We start from the raw sequence: 19,303 nt of genomic DNA on the forward strand, positions 1-19,303 counted from the left end.
CACACAGTGAATTGCATGTGAAATGTCCTTATGTGGCCTGCTGGTGTCTGAAATGAATTGGAGAGAAAAAGTCAAAGATTTTAGCTTGTATTTGTCTCGGATCCTTTGGGGACCTCAGACACAAATAATAAGGTTGCCATCCATTTTGTAATAGTGCTTATGACATGACATCTAATTAAGTCACCTGTGCCTGACCTGCAGAAGGGGGCGGGGGGATGCTGTGAAGGGGTGTACCAGGCTGCCTTAAAGAGACAGGCTCATTGCTCAGATGCTCGTTTGCTCTCCGCATCTACAGAGAAAAAGAACATCTCTTATTAGTGCTGCTGTTCTTGACCTTGTGGCTTCTGCTCCTGGATTTCTGCCAGGCAGCAGGAGAAAGGAACACACACTCACCCACTCGCAAACTCACTCACACACACACACACACACACACACTACATCTACAAACACAGTGCACACAGCCACGGAGACCACCTCTCTCTCTCACACACACGCACACGGTCTCGCTTTATCTCTCTCTGCTTCTCTCTCTCTGTACTGTAACTGCTGGGATACCGTGCAGAAGAGAGAGGAGTGCGTCTTCTTCTCCTTGCGGGAGCTGGTGCTGATTTCAAGCCTGTCCTCTTGCTGAATTCTGCTGTCCTCGGTTAAGGAAGGCAGGATGGCGAGCTGTGTATTTGGCTGTAACTGGAGAAGAGTGAAATGTTAAGCAACAGGGGAGCAATTGACCAAAGGAGGTTTCCCCCCTGCTTTCCAAGAGGTGAGTGAAGTGCTCAAAGCTGGTTTGAATCAGTTTTCTTGGAAGGTCCCTCACTTTTCTTCCTTTAAAAAAGCATTTTTTAAATTCCTTTTAGAAAAGGATTTGTATAGAAACACAGAAGGAGACTTCTGAAAAACACAGAGACTTTTTTTTTTCTTCTGGATGGCAATTTAAAAATAAGATCCTGAGAACAGCAGTCTCCTTGTGTGACAACTGCAAATGTTCTAGATTGGATTTCCTTTTGTTTTTCGTGCGCAACCAAGTCAGTTGTGAAGTTTTAGATTACGGATCAAGTAAGAGAGATTTAGATGATAATATGCTGTATACATTTAATTGTAAATACAAAAAAAATATTGTGCACTTTCTAAATAAACTTCATTAGCAAGGACATACTGTTTGATGCAATAAATTCTTTATGTTAATTTAGCTCATAGGAAAATAGATAAATTGATGTGCTGTTTAAAAATCGAAACAAATATTGTGCTCACTGTAGAAAAATGGAATTATAATATATAAAAATAATATTTATTGTTAATTAATGTAAGTGCATTGCTTTGAATAGAGTCAACCCCAAATAGTTTTTGTTTTTAATGGCACAATATCACATTCTAGCATGTCTCTGTACACTGTATTTATTATTCAGATATTATTAATCTTTTGCTTTTGTATCAGGATTGTAGTAATTTTAAGTTGCAGAATAGAGAAACCTTTTCACTGCAGCTAAACATGATATGGTAACTTTTTGGAATTCTGTAGATCTGAATATATGCATAAAGGCTTTTAAGTACCCTTACAGGCGTTTTTTGTCTTGTTGTTAGCAATGTTTATTACTTGTGCAGCTTTCATTTCAATGAATGGCACTTGTTCTCAAAGTGTAATTCTCCTGATAGCAGGGAATTCTAGGTTATTGAAAGCTTTTCACTGAATGCTGTGAAGAGCGGCTACTGTACTTTCCAAAGCATGCAATTATCATGTGATTGTCCATTGAAAATTCAAAACAAAAGTCTGAATACCTGTGGCATACCCGCAGCTTATTTTATGTGACTGTATTTTTAAACAAGCATCAGGAGTATCTCTGTTTTAGTTACAGGAGCTCCCACTTCTGTGTGACGGAGCTGTGAGCAACGTTCAACACTCAGTTTTATACGGTAGTTCTCCTTTCCTGCATTATAAAAAATAGCTGCACACTCTTGCAAAGGAGGAACTACTGTACAACCCCTTTTATCTAGGGCTTTCTTTAAATGATCTCTGTGTGTGTAGACACATGAAATTGTTGGCAATACAAGAGTTTCCTGAGGTTCTAACAAGAAAAGAGTCAAGTCTCAAGGGAGGATTATACAATAAACGTTCAGTTTCAGTTTGTTTTGTTATACCCTAGTTTAACAGTCAAACAGTATGTGATTGATTATTAATGGCACTCTTGCTCTTTGAACACTGATTGGTCAATTTGTGACGTGATTGCCTTACTCATCATTATAGCCATTCCCATGTTTTGATGGTAGAAATTCCATCTTTGTGCCAGCAATACCTTTTGCTTGGTGTAACAGAATGTGATAAAAGGCTTGATTTTCCTGTGTGTCTCCAGTCATTTGTCTTGTGAAAAACAGCATATACCTACAATACAGGTAGCTCCACCATGTGATGTCTGTTGGGTTAATAAGAGAATAGGGGCTGAGAGAAGCTGTTACTTAAGAGAAACTAACATTTCCATACTAATATAACAGTGAACATGGTACTGTATATTATCTTGAAGAGATTCTGTGAGCTGACCTCTCTTGTCTTGTATTAAATAGCACCCATCCCTAAACAATTAGCTGAAGCTGAATTGCAAATGAGGAGGAAAAAGATCAAGCACAGAGACTGAGAGCCTTCAATTTCAATCAGTAAAGATGATAAAGGTAGCATTCAGAGGCAAATTCACCAACAGTTGTACTTTCTGTGTGCTTGCTTTTAAGATCTTTATTAATGAGAATTGAGAACAAATCATGTCCAAGTCTATTATTAAAGGTTCCCAAATATAGCAGCCAAGAAACCTAATTTTAGGTGTTAGACAGAATTATTAATTGATAAGGAATAAGGTTTCAGCTCTCATTATGAGAGGTGTTAATGAGAATAAAATTCTACCACCAGTTCATCTTTATCAGGTCAGCAGTTTTACTTTTTTATGTTGTTTTTTTGATGAAGCTAAAACGCAATAGGCAAGCATGCTGCCTCATGGTGCAGCACTGTGGTCTTGGGTTCGATTCTAGGATGTGTGGAGTTTGCATGTTCTCCTCATGTTCACATGGGTTTTCTCCGATTGCTCCAGTTTCTTCCTGCCTTCCAAAGACAAATTGGTGTCTCTAAATTGCCTGTGAGTGTGTGAGTGGACTTTAATCAGCTGACATTCTATCCTATCTTGTGCCCAGGATAGCTTACCAAAATCTTATCAGAATACAGCTTGCTGATAATTGATGAATGGAAAACTGCTAGCAAGCAAGAGAGGCATAAAGAGTAAGAACACTTTCTATGCAGGGATGGACAGAGTATTGAAATTGAAAGGAGTTTAAAAAGTTCGCATTTTGTAAAGATAGAAAAATGAAGTCTCTTCATGAAACTCACATACTCAAAATAATAAAGAAAATAGGTTTTTTTTTGTTGTTGTTTGTTGTTGTTCTGCCATGGTGTAGTATCAGCTATATACAAATTATATACACTTCCAGCATTGGGGTTTTCTGTCTGATCTATCCACAGGGAGACTCAAAACAGAGACCACAGGGCACAAAGGAAACAATGAGATGGGTAATTGGAGTTGCACCAATGATATCATCATGTTCTACATCAGAGCACTTTGTGTGGCCTCTTAAGCTGGCCAAAGAATGATAAATGAATAAAATAAATTTGTCAGGCAGGACAGCTGGCTCTTCAGGTCTCCTTCCCCCTGGACAAGACCTGCAGCAGAGGGCTGGCAGGGCATTTGTTGGATGAATGAGCCGCTTCTGAAACATCCATTTCATTATCCAGTTTCCACTAAAATAAACACTGTCCAATATAAAGCACTATTCAGAATAAATGGGACGCATGCAGTACCATCTTAAATATTTGTCAGTGTGATGACAGCATGACCTAGAGCCTACAGGGAAAAAAAAAAAATTTACTTTACTTACTTAAACCAGACGTATGCAGGCACTATGGTGTTTATACAGTCTTTCAAGTACCATAAAGCTGTCATTAGGAATTTAGGTAAAAGGCTGGGGATATGCACTCATTCACTCATTTAAAGAAAACATATGGGGCATGTGGTACAAACACTTGTGTTTTACAGAATACACATACTGTATAGTAATCCTGAATGACTAGGTACACATTGCTGATGTCATAACATAAATTACTTATACTCCTAATGTCAATATTGTTCCAAAGCAATAAAATAAAACATAATTGAAAAATCTTAAAATAAAAAACAGTTCATTAGGCAGTTTACACAGAAATATTTCAGAAACTGTGGACCGTCCTGTATCAGGCTAAATGAGTGCCACATGAATAAAATAAAAATGAAAAAGAAAACTGTGAAACTTTTGCCAATAAAACTTAAAACCTATATTTATATATAATAGATTTGCAAGAAGGGTGGCACTGTGGCTTGAGGATTTGTGCTGTTGCCTCAGAATTCACAGGCCCTGAGACTATATCTGTGTGGAGTTTGCATGCTCTCCCTGTGTTCACATAGGTTTACAGATGTTTTGTTTTTCTCTCAATTTCCAAAATACCAAAAGTCTCCAACTTGATCCGGTGTGCTTACAGTATGTGCGTGTGCCCTGTGATGGACTGGCATCCACCCATAACCTAGACATGACTTGCTCCTGGGCTACTATGGTAGTTACATCAATAACTATAGTTATGATAGTTATATCAATAATTGTTGGGCACTTGGTTGGAATTTTAATGTTTAAGAAGAATGAAAAGTGAAACAAGCCATCTTGTTAAGTGCAGTATATTGGCAATGTGCCTGTGAATGTAATATTAGAGTAAATTCACAACTCTTCACTCAAAACCATCAGCAGCAGCCCTTTCTTTTCTTTTTTTCAGCAGTATATACCCTATTTACAGTATAGTAAACCTTGAATTTCTGTCGTGCTATCTCCCTCAGCAACAATGCTGTCAGTGTACAGAGTTAGGTTCCTTTATTGAGACAAGCATACCTTCATGTGTTTGTCTGAGTACTTTTCCATTGAAAGGCCAGTACCTCATGCTGTCTCTGCACGTGTATTACCTGTTGGAAGTTTTTTTTTTGTAATGTGGGACTGATTTTAAATACAGTAACAACTTGGCATAATAGACAGTCACCCAAATGTCAATCTAGAAGAAGATTTATGGCAGTCATTATTCAATTGCCATCTTTAAATGTAATGGGAGCCGGTCCAGGCTCCCGCAAAGTACGTAGTTAGGACCCTGTGCAGACGGTATAATCTGGAAGTAACTGGAGAAGGACAACAGGAAAAGACGTAGGGGATCAGGACGGGATGACAGACAGGGGGGCATGACGACGGTGATCCAGTGTTTAGGGGGCTTGGCGGAGGCAAACCAGTCCAACCAGTCCAAGGGGGAAATCCAAGGTGCAGTCCAGGGTCCAGGAACTGGGAGAACCATCAGAGACAGACGAGGTTAAAATCCGGAACGGGATCTGGAACAGGAACAGGGAGTTAAAAACAAGATAACGAGGCCAGGCGCTCTGAGTTCCGGACTCAGATGGTCAGGATGCCGTGGTGAAGCCTATGCCGTCAGGTCTCTCCTGGACCCGCTGGTAGGCGGGCTTCAGGGCGTCCGTCTCCCAGTGCTGAGCCAGGAATAGCAGGAGCACCAGGCTTAAATAATAACAGGCTAAACAGGGGGCAGGTGCACATAATAAACTAAAATACAAAAAGGTCGGAAAGCCTTTAAGAGGAGTGATGACGATCATGACATTAAAAACATTAAAGGCATGAAATGAGCTGTATTTCTGGGAGGCTGTGAGGTCTGTGTCTGAGCTCACTTACTCTAGACATGTAAGAAAAAGATTCGCTAGGAACTTGTCACCTCCAGGAATTCAAATATTCAAATAAATTCTGCTATGGAAGAACTGAACGTTTTGATTGGGATCATAAAATGGGAAGAAGATTTAAGATTAAAAATATGCATATCGATATGTTAGGCTAGCCCAAGCTGTAGAATGAAAATTGGCCAGGATAACATGATAACTTTTGTACATTCTGAGAAAAAATAAAATACCATTAAGTTGATGTCACTTATTAAATAAAATAAATTAATAAAAATGTAATTCACCATTTAACCTTGTGTGACTGAACTATTGACTAAACTGGAAAATACTGAATTAAGTGGTATTAATGTACATTATATACAGTCCATTTCCCTCTGCTGTGTGTGTGAGCTTTTTTTTAACCAGGATTCTTAGGAACTCCTCAGGAGACCACATTCATTTTATAGCCTCATGTTCCCATTCATTATTTTGAATAGTTCATTGCTTTTGTTTAACAGCTTGATTTCCCTTTCAAAAAGACCTTTGCAATCATAGCCCTGAGCCACGCATTCAGTTTAAAAAAGGAACCAGAGATGCTGAATTATATTCCATTGAAATTTAGAAAGACATTTTTCTTTGCCTTCAGGCAATTCTCTTGTCCTGTATTGAAGGCTGATTTACTGAATTAATGTGAATCATATTCATCAACCACTGCAGCAAATAACAACACCTAAAGCCTGGATGAAGAAATTCTGGTGACAGATGTTGATGGGAACGGGAATAATTAGTTTAAAGACAACACATTTTACTTTAAAAAAGTGAGGAAAATACAATTGGGTATTATCAAACCTGTCATTGAACCTGTCTGCAATTTATGTGATATGCAATATAAAATTAAATTGATCTTAATGTATTCATCCTGTTTATGGCCCCTATTGAAAGATGACACCTAACAGCCTGTATTATTCAGATGAGGTTATTCCCAGACAGGGCACTGTAATGATTATAAATGAAATACAATTCTTAGTCAATGAGGATCACCTACTGTACTTTGCCACTGACAAGCAGTCCAGAATAACCTGCACTGTACCCTCAATTTATTCTCAGCCCCCACACAATTTCCAGCATATTAAACTAGGGATTACTTCTTTTACAAACATCACAGCCCTCAAGCCTACCAGCTGGAACATGCATGCTGCTTTCAGTGTTATGAGACACATATGCATAAATAATTTGAATGTATCAGTTGTGCTTCACGTAATGCAAGCTTGTCTACAGCGTGTCTTACTGTGTATTGCATATCAATGGATACCCTGTATTCTGCCAGTGTTAGTTCTCATGGCAGTGTTCTTACAGCACATGGTGAACCATACTCTCTGTTCTGTGTTCCCTAAGACTTTATTTATGAGAAAGGCCATTGACATTTCAATTGAAGCAGTAGTTGGTATTAAGAAATAATTCTTCTGTCCACATACTGTACTGTACTTCAGCGCACTAACAGAAAATGTTGTTCCCTCCACTCCAAAGATGATGTTTGGCTCATATGCACTGGACGCTGTTGGCTTCCAGTGCTTCTGTATTGAACCTGTCAGGTTACTTGAGGCTGTTAGTTCTCTGCTATTGGCTAAGCTCTGAGCTCCGTAACTGCTGTGTTATTACCCATTAAGAAATGGTTTTGCCCTTTCACTCCCAATCATATGGAGTGAGCATGATGGATCACAGAGAGCAACAGGAGAGAACTGGGTCATATGGGAAAGCAAACAGCAGAGGAAAGTTGTGGTTTTATGAGCTAATCCCCCAGGAGAGGTGATTTTCACAGAAATTTCTGAGCAACGTTTGAAATACTGCCATTCAAGCTAACAGATGCACAGTAGTTCCAATAATATTTTGTAAATATGGTGCAAATAAATCATTTGCAGTCATCATTACACATGCTCTGTGATGTAGGTTTAGTATGGGCTTGCCATCAACACAAGAGCCTGGGACAACCCCACTTCCGACAATAGTCACTCACTGTACAGTACACGATCTCACAGAGAACCTACTGGCTATCTTCAGATAAAGGGTTCCAGTGAAGACTTCACTGCAAACCTACTTCTGCCACTTCAAGGCTTTGAAGTGACACAATGTGCAATCTCAGCTGGTGCCTTGCACAGTGTCAAAGACAGCTCCACAAAGTATGATCCTCACTCATATTTTTAGGTTCAAAGTATTGCTCTAATTAAGCTGTTGCTCTTTCTAAACTTTGTGGACTAAGTGTAGTGGCTCTGTACTGCTCAGTTTCTCCTCCTTTTGCTAACAGTTAGAAAGAGATTGAGATACTCTGACCCCAAAACACACACTCGTACATGAGTAAAAATACCATATACTGTATATCTGGTTACTAAGAAGTACTGTATATATATGTCTGAGCTTGTATATTAAAATAATATACAGCTGTGTATTACATATTTGTCACAGTAATTACACAAGGACACAAGATGATGAATCACACACATAAACAGAGAGACAAGAGATACTGTAGATGGAAGTGATGCCCAATGCCCGTAACTTTAATGCTTACAATTAATTATCATGCAAGCATTTTTCAACCATGATGGGCAATCATATATTGTACATTTTGTTCCATGAAAAGTATTTTACAACCCAATTCCAACTTTAATTTCTCCTATTGTCATCATTTTTTATGAAAACACGATGCACATTGTAATAATCACATTGTAAGAAAAACAAAAACGAATTCCATAATCTATGCTTTCGGTTGGCTATTACGGGCTAATTAGTACATTAACGGACACTGTCACGTCTGGCAGGGGGTTGTCTGGAAGAGAAAACCCCTCTTTTACTGGATTTTGTCCGTTAAGTCCAAAGTCCATTAAAGTGAGGGTTCATTGTCCTGTCAGAATAAGCAAGTTGTATTTCTTGTTGGAACTGCATAAACTCCATAAACTGCATAAACTTCTCAGTTTCCCTTTGTGTAAAGGTATATTATTTTTTTTACTTTTTTCCTAGTTTTCATTTAGGTCCGTTTCCAGTTGAGCAAACATGTATCAGAACACTTTCAGCACAGCATAAGAGTACGTTCCTATTTGTATCATACAGGAATAATGTAGCTGTAAGAATCAATTTTACCAGTGCGACCCCATCATCGTAAAATACCAACGGTACATACTGTTTTGGTAATGTTTTCAGTTGTTAATCAATTATTATTTTCTTTGCTCATTAGATTTGTTTTTACTTCAGTATTTCTATATGGTGGTTTTCACCAAGGAGGTTCTTCAGTACCAGAATATCTGTCAAAACAGAATATTTACAGATGAGGTACAGTACAGTAACTCTTATTTTTAGTATTCTATTAAAGTTAAGGTCTGCAGATGGACTAGCAAGGCGTGTCTTCACTCTTCGGTGAGAAACCCAATGATAATACAGCTACACAGTCATCACAATCACGATCTCCATGCCACTAACATGGAGATGAAATAAAAGGGAAGGCATTTTTTAACTTCTCGGTAAGTGTCAAAAAGCTCAAGAAGTAGCTGTTTTCATATGAGGACAATGGATGCTTTTCTTGCTATTCAGACTTTATAATTAGCAGCCCGTAATGGAAATAATATCTAAATCCCCACATTTTTATGTAGTGATCAACAGTTTTTGGGATTCAGAAGTATATGAAAACAAGGCCATTCGACATGGTGTCAGCGATGCTGCTTTGTCTTGAATTTGTACCACATAGAACTCCCACTGGAAACAATTTAACTTTCCCTCTGGGATCCTGTGGCCAATGTGCATCCAGGGACCAATCAGTATTTCACACCAGCAGCAAGTCTCCTTCAGTCCTTAAGTGCTCTCGAAACCATTGTTATAAGGCACAGCATCTCCAGGTCAGTGTTTCAGTTTTAGATGTGCTCAACAAACTAGACTATGGAGCTGTAAATGTCTTGCTGTAAAAGAATATGAATGGATAAGCTTCTATCTATAAACTGTATATAACCTCTTTGAATATAGAAAACCAGTCTTCCTGAGTAAAGTGTTTAAGGTGGGTAGCTGCGTCAGCAGGCATAGTCTGCAAAGGGATAAGTAAAAGGTTTATTCCATGCTGAAAAGAGAAGAGAGAAAACACAACATTTCGTCTGTGAAGCCTTCTTAGGTGTGCTCCTGGGTAAATGTTTACTGAGACCCACCACCGTAAAAATGCAGTGAAGTGGTACCAAACATGATGACATAGGTGACACACATATGTCCCTGTGGGATGCATGACAGGATCACAGAACAGCTGTGAAACTGCCCTTTCCCCACTGTTTCCTTCTTCAGTGGATTTTCAGAACAAAATAGAAAGTGTCTGTACTGTGGCAACCTGTCATTAGGGCCGATTACTTAAAATAGACTTTTTGGAAAGGAAAAGAACCAGAGCCACATCTTTACTGTGTATAATTTTACTTTAGCAGCACTATCGATGTTAAGATTTGGAGAAAATCACAGTCGTGAGACATTTGATAACTGATGTCTGATGCTATATTCCACATCAAACAATGGCATATTTTGGGAAGCAAATGTAAAAATGTACTGTGCCAAAGTCCCAGCCAAGTCATAGAAGCCTGTGGTATTAGCATAGAAGATTTAATGGAACCTGCATCTTAACAAAAGACGTAATCTAACATAGAAAGAGCTACCAATTAACAGAGACACAAATTCAAAGCCTTACCATTTTTCAAAACATAAATCACAAAAAACAAAAAAGTGAAGTCTATTCTGTCAAAGGAAATGATTAGAAAGTTTACATCATGCAATATCTTCAATGAATTAATGTACTGTATGTGTTGTATGTATAAAGCAAGTCATGGGTAGTTACAGTAATGTGCTGAAATGCCGGGAGGTTTCAAGCCTCACTCTTCACTTGCCTAAAGTGAGATACAGTACATGAAGTTCCTTTGCATGTACAGATACAACTGCCTCTCCATGCAGAAAGTAAAGCTTACAGTATATTGAGAAGCATCGCCAAGGAGGAACTATAATTGTACAGTATATTTCCGAAATTGCAGTACAGGTGAAATGCAGTCATCTTATGGGTAGAGTTTTTTTTTATTCTACTGCAAATAAAACTCCTCAGAAAATACCAGACAAAAAGTTCTTCTGTTAACCATGGCTGTAATTGGGGCAGGATTCCAGATCCATATAGTAAACGGCAATAGCAACAGACACCTTAGAATTCAAGAGTTCATCTGAAAGTATTGTAGGGGGCTCGTGTTTTCAGCCATTTACAGAAGTGATGCTAAGCCCTCTCCTCCCTCACTCTGAAATCTGGACAGTGTCGAACTCTGCCATGAAGAGGACCTGGTTTTTTGGGGTGGCGGAGCTGTCTGCTGTATAGGGAATGGCGCCATGCATGCTGGGAGCCCGCACATGACAGGGATCGAATCCCAGCAAAGGCAGGGACAGCAGCACTTATCACACAATGCCTGAACACTACTGTACATACTGTGTACAAAACTGAAATAGTTACAGTACTTTAGCCCCCCATATAGTCATATGTGGTCCCTAATGAAACATTCTGCTCCACATGAATTCAACAACAGCTGAATACTCTAGTAATGCTTTTCCATTTCAGTAACATAAGCACCTAGGTCTTCACTCCAATGCTCTGAAGGTTGAAGCTCTCTTAGGGCAGCCTTGGAAAGAAAAATGGTTTTGGCAGTGAATCTATTCCCTGGCTTTTTGCCAAAGGAGCCTTATTGTTTAGATCCAGAGCATATAATAGTGAGCTGGCTGGCAGGGGCTGTATATTAGCATTCTTCTCAAGCTGAGCTGAGTTATGCATGTCGCCATGACCTATGTCCTCAGAACCCGATCAAACTATGGGATGTGTTTATGCTCTCACGCTCTATTACATCATTAGCATTGTGTTCAGTGTGCGTGACACTGCCTCGAAGTGTCAGAAACAGAGGTTTTCCATTTAGAAACTATATCAAATTAGTGCTTCTCACTTCTTTTCCATTGTTTCCACGTTTGACTTCCGGCTCAGCTCTTAGTATATTTGGCAAATTGATCTGTAGCTTATTGGTTTTCATCTTTTTCAGCTGTTAAGAAGTAGGAAAGGTTTAGTCATCATGATATCAACTAATTCCTGGGTTTTGCACCTACCATCATTCAAGAGTGTGGAGATCAAGGCATTTGGACATCCACAAAACATAGTTGCGTAGTTCCTTTTTAGTGGGAGTGAAATAACAGTGTAATTCCCTCTCATGTCTGGGTATCACTGCCCAGCCATCTATTCATAGCTACTGTATTTAGACCAAAATAAAGGAAAAATATCTATTTAATATTCAAGAGGAGGAGAAAGTTATGTTCGGTAAATTTCTTTGCACCAATAAACCTTCAGCACAGTATTTTCCGAACCAAAGACTGAGTGCAAGAACAGATTAAAAAGCTTTATTCAAGCAAGTCATATTACCAAATACATTTAAATTTGTTTTTTTTTATTTATGTGTGTTTCTTGACTAATTCTGAAAGTAATTAATTTAATGGAAGTTATTTTTTGTAATTTGTCAACATCTCACTTAACATGGGAAACCGACTATACAAGGTTTGTTCATGTAGCATATGTTACTAGAGTCAAGATTCACTGTAACTCCTTTTGTCCCATAGTCTCAGGCACATCTCTGCGTGCCTGTGCCACATATCCTATAGTCATGTCATATCTATTACCGACAAATCCTACTCTGCTGCTTTCTATTTTTTTACCAAAAATGTTCACATACAATGTTTCCACCACCCTGTCACCTAAAAAGATATTAAAGAACAGTATACCGTGAACAGGAAAAAAACAATCACACTCTCCTTCCCATATATTTACTGTGCATGGCTGTTCTGAACTAATCCACTGTCAAGACCTCTCTGCAGTAGTTTTCCAGGCACTTGTCAGGCAGTCTATGAAGTCCTGGAGCTTCGGTCGGAAAGTTTCCGGAGAAACAAACACTCACACGCTGAACAGAGAGCAGTGAGAGAAGCTGGTATGATAAATACTAATCATTTTCACTGGCATTCATACATCTCCTCAAAAAGCACCTATCCAGCACACCCCATGATAAAATCTAAAGTCTTTCCAAATTAAGGACGGTCATTGACTTTAATTTTTAGTTGTGCGCTCTCATGGTCTCCAGCACAAAAAGGAAAACAAGGACTGATTTTATACACAATAACTTGGGGTTCCCAAACCTGCCTTCCAGTATGAATTTACTGTAGCTCATTTATTGATACTTGTAAACGTTTATCTATTTCATTCAGTTTCTTTGAGCCCAGCAGGATTCTATGGATCTATTAAAAGCTTTAAAAAAATCCAGCACGCATAAAAACTAAAAAAAAAAACCAGCACGCTTGTTATTTTTTTTACAATATGAGGGGATGAGAACGAGCTGTAAAATACTCCAGAGAATGTAAACAAAGCTTATCTGTTTCAGGGACCGAGTATTGAAATAACATGTATTGTGTTTCTGCTTGAACGTGGATCAGCACGTTCAGCATGCAATTCAGCAAAAAAAAGATATTAGAAAAAGAGCACGATGCTATTTCAACCTGATCATATTATCAGCTATTTCTGCATCTCTGTCATCATTAACCCCTTTATCTAAAAACCCAATCAGCCGTGCTGTTTTTATACAGTATACAGTATATCAAAGACAAGGAAGGCAGTAATGTTGTACCTATCCAGTTAGACTTTTTACCCTTAGCTTTCTAGACATTTTCCCAAATATTTACTTTTAAATATTGTATATGACAAGCTCAAATAACACAGATACCAATAAATAAGCACAATACATGGTTTCTTGAAGGATTCCACAAATTGCTCGAAGAAATATAGTAAATGCTCAAAATAGTAAAAACACAAAATGTTGGTGTTTGGAGTTTTAGTCATTTCACCATAAAATTGTTTTGTTTAAATTGAACCCCTGTATAGCCCTCTTAGATATAATTAATGTACTGTATAACAGAAATAATTAAAATTTGTATTTGGAAACTCATTTGTTAATATTTTATTTTTGATATCTATTTGAAAAGAAATCCTGAAATTTAAAAGAAATCCTGAATTAGTTTTTATCATATGATTCACTCATATTTATAATAGCTAAGAATACTAAACTTTATTTTCTTACTTTACGGTAAGAGAATAAAACTAACAAGGAGAAAGATGATAAAATTAGCCCAATTAAAAACCAAGGGTTTAGAATGCAAAGTCACAGGACCAATGATGTAAAAGCCCATCTGATGAAGCACGTCTTGAGTCTTGATTTGAATGCACTAAGGTGACTCTCTGATATCTTTGGGAACAGAATGCCAGAGCTTTGAGGTGCAGCAGGAGAAATAAAGGTCCTGTCGCCTATAATCTGGAGTGGAGTTTGGGGGCTGAAGACCAGAGTCAGATGAAAGAAGATTGAGAGGTGGAGAGAAGAAAGATAGCAAGTAGCCATGAAGAGCCTTATAGGAGAGCACAAGGATTTTGAAGTCGACATGAAACCTGATAGGAAGCCAGTGCAAGCAATCCAGGACAGGAGTAATGTGACCGCTTGCCTGCAACCTGGTCAGGATTCTGGCTGCCACATTCTGGACATACTGTACTGTACTGAAGTTTGTTCAGCATGAATTTAGATAACCCAGCAAGTAGGACTAATGGCACTAATACACTAACTGTTGCACTAATCAATACTGGAAGAGAATAATGTGTTGAGCAGCTTTTCAGAAACAGTCTGAGACAACATAGAATGTGATATGACGATATATATGAGATGGAAGAATGATGTTTTTACAACATTTTGCACATGTGGGTCAAAAGACAAGCTTGAATCAAATATCACCCCCAAGTTCTTCACTTTATATTGAAATTCAAGTACAGCACCATCCACAGATAGGGTTACTGCATTGGCCTTACATAATTGACAGCAGGTGCTGAGAAGCATGACTTCAGTCTCATCAGAATTTAAGTGAAGGAAGTTTTCAGTCATCCAAGTTTTATGTGATAGAGACAATTAAAGAGTGCAGAAACTGTCTACAGCCTTATAGCTACATTAGTTCAGTCACCTACTGTATATAATTTCAATTTAATTTGGATTTACCAACTACCTGTCTCTTGTAATGCCACAATTTTATAATAGACACCTACATGTTTTATTTAGCCCAGTTCACAGACTTAATCCCCACATCAGCCAGGGAGATGTGAAGGCAGCATAAACTTTCTTTCTGAAATGGGCTTTGTTAAGTTTATCAGCTTCTCACCAGGAGCTCAGGCTACAAACAGCATGTGTTTCTTGCTGGGTGGAGAACTGACAGAGCCATTACTGATAGTGTTCAGTCTCCCAGACACCCCTGTGTGTAATGAACCCAGGACTTCCTCAGTGATCCAACACCACTCACCTTGGAAAACTCCAGACTACAGTTAACTATGGACGTTTCCTGGGATATAGGCAGCAGCCCCCTGTGCTATAGACCTCAGTCTGCTTTCCAAGAGTCCTACTTGGTGCATTAAAGAAAAGCCATAATACTTTATATTACGTTTCTTGCTATTGAACGTTTTTTCTGCTCTACAGTAAATCGTGTACTGTAACTAATAAGAAAGTGATAAAACAGCAGAGCACCTCTTAAATAGCACAGTGTTGATAAACATGTGGACTGTATATACGGTGTGGCAGTGGAAATACTGAAATTATAGTTGGTGAGTTGTCTGAATTGCAATGCTCAACACTCAGGAGGGGACACAGGTAAAATGTTTTTCTTTTTCACATGACTTAACAATCACATGGCCATAACTTAAATGTCACACATTAGACAAAAACATTGTCCCTCAATTTCTTTTTCTGGTTCAGGAACTGCTAGCAATCCCTGTAATGCCTCAAGCTGCATCATGGACATTTCTTTTCCTTAGGAGGATGCTTACCAGATTCAGGACTTGCAATCCCAATTAACGAAATTATTAAGTGATCTGATCACACATTTTCATTTTTCAACAGCGCATAACATTCATTGCGAGTATTACAGAAAAAAAGCAGCTGGTTTAGTAGTGAAAAAGCATTCTCAGAGAAACATCTTTTTAACACCTTCTCTTTGATAATGGACATGTCTGAGGTCAAAGGACATAAATCGCAAGCATAAGATAAAAAATATTTTTCCCCGTGTCTCCTCCTGGGTTCTGTAATCATGCTTGCAGAGGCAAGGAGATAAGGAAATAGTTCTATAGTGCTGTACCACAAATGCATTGTGTTTCAGCCTGATTGTGGATGATATACTGTATTTCAGCAAAAACAGATATTAGTTAAGAACAGGATAATAATTCAGCTAGCTCACATCAGCTAATTTTGTATCTCCATCATCACTAACCTCTAATTTAAAATCCCAGTCGACCTTTTTATGCATATCAAAGACAAGGAAACACAGAGTACACTGTTTCTAACTGGTTTTATCTATTTGAGTCAATTCACAAGCTTAGCAACTCTCCTGGTTTCCCACTTTCCCACTTTCCCAATGTGACATTATTTCTTTAAAGCAAACATCGTTTTACTGTGTTATGCTTTACTTTTAAGTATATTCAATGGACAAGCATAAATAGTGCAGCTACAGATAAATGTACACAGCATATTGTGTCTTTCTGTAGTCTGTCCTTCAAAGGCACTAAGGTGCTGTAACTGTTGTTGTTTGTGAATGAGGTTAGCAAAGTAGGCCAGCGAAGAAGACTTTGCACATTGTATATTCTGTTTTTCTTCCTGTCTTGTCTTTGGCCCTTTTAATTACAGAAAAGGTCAATGTTCCTAGCAAGAGCAGGTAAAACATGTTTAGGAAAAACAGTCATTCCTAGGAAACAGTTGCACTGTATAATAGAGGTTGTCTTTATTTTCAGTCAAACTACCCCATTCATCTGTCCATTCTCCATCTCCCTGTGCAGTACCAGAGGTGTTGCTACAAGCCATGAAGTAAATAATAATTGATGGTCATAAAAAATGGAATAGAAAATAGAAAAATAAAATTATTACATTCACTTCCATATTACAGTATGAGATATTTTGAGGGAGAGTTATACATCCACTCACAAGCAGAAACTGTGTGAAGTGTAGTTTGTAGCTTCAGCTTTTCGTTGTCAAGACAATAACGGCATCATGTTCAGTCAAGTCATCCTATGGTTTAGCCATATAAGATTCCTGCTCAAAAGGAGGGGTGTTTCCACTGAATATTTATTGGTTATATGAGGGTGTTATTGTGCTCAATTAAGTAATTCTGAAGTGCAGCTCAGGAACTCATTTGTTCAAGCTCTGTTCCTGTGAAGGAGACTGTAAAACTGCATTCCACTGAGTAGATAAACAACTAGAAACAAGTCACATTTTCCCAGACACGGAGCTGAAATAACCTGCTGATGTAAAGTTGTAGAAATAAATATGTATTGTTTTATACTTGTGAAGCATATGAATACAATATGAATTTAAGTTTCCTAAATTTTATCTGAAACTCTCCCCTGCCTACTACTGTAAATCACCTCCGCTTCTTAAACATTAAGGAGACATGTATAAACCTATTGTGTCTCCCATCGTTACACTTTTATTATTTACTGTATAACTGCATTTATTGGGACTCCTCAGTATCTATCATTTATCTTTATATGCAAATCGGACTTATCTGAAATTTAATTTAAACATTTCAAATTTATTTGGTGACAATTTCTGCTCGGAATATAAAAATATCCAATACCTTGTCTCAAGAAACATCATGGTGCTATTGCAAGCATTACAAGAATTATTACAATATTATTTTAACACTACAACAAAAGGATAATGTCAATATTTGGTTTGCACGTAATATCTAGGTGGTTCTAAGTACAGTATGTTAGCTGATGTACATTATTGTGGTATTTGTAATGGTAGGCTGCTCTTGGGTTTGAATTTTGCCTGAAGACAGCTACATTCCTCTAACCTCTAATCAATAAAATATGATCAAAACATCTCTTTTTTCATTGAATCTGTGTAAAAAATCTGGTAAAAAAATATTCTTTTGAATTTTGTGCAAATAAACCTTTCAGTGGAATGTCTCTTTAGGGCTATGATCTCCTCCATCTAATTTCTCAGAATTGAAGAAAACAAATGCATTGCATACATTTATAATCAACACATTGCCAAGGAAAATAAAAGCACATTTTTGTGTGAGCCTGTCTCGGGTTTCTTCAAAGTGTAGATAAACTGCTGTAGAAAACTGTCAGGCACCAGTCCGCCTGTCTGAGAGAGAATCACACACTTGTGTCCAGAACAGCTTGGCTTTTATCTCTGCCGTTCAGCCTCTGAATGGCAGACAAATGCAGAATTTGCAAAGACAGAACAATTCAACCCTCCCAGTCCTTAGAAATAGAACGCCTACGTCTGAAGTGACCTCAGTAATTGCATTTCCTGTTTATGTCAAGTTAACAAAGCACGACAAAGAACTCCCATGCAAGCACACACAACAGAAGGCAATTTATCCTCTGCACAGTCTTACTCATTACATATCTTCATGGCAACTGTCAGTGATCCTACTGTGTTCCCCCCTCTCTCTCTCTGTCTCTGCTTTTCACATTTTATTTTCTTAAAACATGCAATTTTAATTCCCTCCTTAATGTCACACAGACATGGCAATTGCTGTACCAACTGAAGACTTAAAACACACATACAGTGCTGCGACTACGTCTGTTTTTTTTTCCTCTCTCGCTTTTGTAATCACTGGTTTCCACGGCAACGGCAAGCCTCTCTGCGAGTTTCTCTATCACAGTCCAACTGCACATGACGTAGAGTTAATGTTCTATTTTTATAAGACGCAACTTTTACTGACTGTGACCTATACATCCGTCCATTAGCGGGAAGCTGTGTATCCTGGTGAGGGTTCCAGCAAGCCAGTGCTTAGCCCAAGGAGAACAGGGAACAGGGCAGAACTCAGGTCACACCGCTGCTCTCCCCCTTGTCGGGACACCAGATCACTGCAGGGCTGTAGAAAAGGGCACAGGCGAGAGAAGCCCCTCAAATCTAGCTATCGTCTCTTTGTGAGGTGGGAGGAAACTACATCGCACAGAGAAGCTGCGCACAAACACAGGGAGAACGCGAAAACCCCAGCTAGACAGGCACCTTGAGCTGGAATTGAACCAAGGATCCTGCGAGGTAGCAGCACTGACTAGCCCAGTTAAGAATGTACAGTAAATGTATTTGTCATGAACTACAGTACATCTGATGCACAAGATACACCATCACTGAGACTCACACCGAGAAAGATCTATGGGGCTCGTGTGTTTAATGCAGCTAATGCAACATACTGTTACTGATTTTTTCTTTTCATTGAGTATCGTCACTCTTGTGCTTAGGAAGACTATGCACTGTTTTGCCCTTAATAATGGCAGGGCGTGTTGTGTGGCTGTTAGCATTTATAGGACTGCAAACCTTTTTAAGTGATAGTTGCACATGCACAGTATTGCTTTTTTTTAGCATCCTAACTAAGGTTTTATAGATATAATAGACCAATTACAGTCATACACAACATTTAAATTATCAGACATTAGG

The 19,303-nt window shown here is 38.4% G+C and overlaps 1 protein-coding gene across 4 annotated transcripts in view; it reads left to right on the forward strand.

Moving 5' to 3' along the window:
• Positions 1-246: 246 nt before the first annotated feature.
• The window catches only part of LOC148829881 (protein shisa-like-1a), a 93,732-nt gene continuing 74,675 nt past the window's right edge, over positions 247-19,303 (forward strand). For 2 of the 4 annotated variants that reach the window (XM_088923427.1, XM_088923425.1), the window contains exon 1: positions 247-760. The gene's annotated coding sequence lies outside the window, so the exon portion shown is untranslated. The remainder of the gene's footprint in view (positions 761-19,303) is intronic. The other 2 variants (XM_088923428.1, XM_088923426.1) reach the window with 2 other exon arrangements.

This window comes from Atractosteus spatula, chromosome 8, assembly GCF_055471065.1.
Source record: "Atractosteus spatula isolate fAtrSpa1 chromosome 8, fAtrSpa1.hap1, whole genome shotgun sequence".
Lineage (NCBI taxonomy): Eukaryota > Metazoa > Chordata > Actinopteri > Semionotiformes > Lepisosteidae > Atractosteus > Atractosteus spatula.